The sequence below is a fragment of the Musa acuminata genome, unplaced genomic scaffold, assembly GCF_036884655.1.
Source record: "Musa acuminata AAA Group cultivar baxijiao unplaced genomic scaffold, Cavendish_Baxijiao_AAA HiC_scaffold_1136, whole genome shotgun sequence".
NCBI classification, from domain to species: domain Eukaryota; kingdom Viridiplantae; phylum Streptophyta; class Magnoliopsida; order Zingiberales; family Musaceae; genus Musa; species Musa acuminata.
Window position 1 is genome coordinate 303,464 of NW_027021348.1, and position 1,537 is coordinate 305,000.

Genomic DNA, 1,537 nt, shown 5'->3' on the forward strand with positions numbered 1-1,537 from the left:
GGAGACCCTGCGATGTATTGGCAGAGGCCACACATGGAGGGTTCACAATTCGAGTTTATTCCACAAGGATCAGAATGCAATGGAGATGTCACCAGGAGGCGACATGGTGCAGCGGATCGTGGTGGAACAGTTCGTGGCAATGCGACACACACGACATGTCCCGTGAGGGATGAGATCATATGGAGGTATGATCGGGAGCTACTGGGAGCTCCGCTTTGGTGAACAACACGACGGCAAGAAGGGCTATGGATTCAAGGAGTGAAGGCCATGGTACCGCAGAGGCGGGTCTTCCGGGCGTGCACCGAATTTTGCATCGGATGAAAACCTTGGTCATCAGCATATGGGGGCTGGGTTCCACCAAGGGAAAAGTTCGAATGCAAGTACCAGTGAGTCCCATGAGAGGGACTTGATCATGCAGAGGTATGATCGAAGCAGCTGGAGAGTTGGACTGCTCCAGAACTCATATTCGCTTAAGGGAGCCCGACAAGTCAGAGGACAAGGTCGAGTAAGCGAACGTTGCTACCAAGGAAGCTAAGGAGAACAGAATCGGTGCAAACCCTACAATGTGATGGCAGAGGCCATGCATGGGAGTTGCAGTCTGTCTTTCCATCGACCAAACAGACTGCTTGGAGAACACAGAGGTGTTGAAGCAGGAGGTCGAAAGGGGCGAGGAAGCGACGATGAGTCCAGAGGGACTTAGCTACCCAAAATCAAGCATCAGTTAGAATGGAGGTGGACTCAGAGGAGTGCCACGGAGACATCTCTACTGATTGTGAAGGAAAGGGATACAGAGGCGAAGCGAGGGATAGTAGGGCCATGGGCATGGCAGCGCCATGGTACCGCAGAGGCGGGACTTCCGTGCAAGTCATTGATCCCTTGCTCTCACGGAGGGAGAGCGCTTGGTCGTGAAAGGGGCCGAGGAGGTGGAGCATGCAGAGGCAATCTCCAAGTACCGAGACAAGGCTGAAGGGCAGAGGCCAAGAAACTTCGTAAGACCGGTGTCAACAAGTTTCTCATCAAGATAGCCGTAAGTGAAGGACTTCGGGTCATGCAAGAGTGCACGACCAAGGAACGAAGCAGGCAGTACGTGGTGCTGTACCTTTGCTACTCAGTGGAGTAGGCGGCAGGGTTGATGGAGAAGACGGTACAATCCCAGAGGCGACCTCATCTATCAGAGAATTACTCCAAGTTGGGGTGAAAACTTCCTGCATTCCAGAAGTTCAATGGCATTGAGAAGGTGAATCACAGTAGCTAACTCAACGCAAGGAGTGCAAACACTTCAAGTGCTTCAGAAGTGTGAGCAAAGAGCAGGCGAAGGCCAGTAACCAGCTCGATGCATGAAGTACAACCTCGAGGAGGCGGGCGAAGTCAAGTAACCTTTGCCTTCTCAACTCTTAAGAGAATGGGCGAAACCGAGTACCCCAGTTCTCTTATCTATCCAGCAGAGGAGCTCTGCACAAGTTCAAAGACCCTTCGAAGATAATGGAAGACAATAGTTGTCAAAATCCTCACCAACGGTGATCAGTGCTACTGAGAG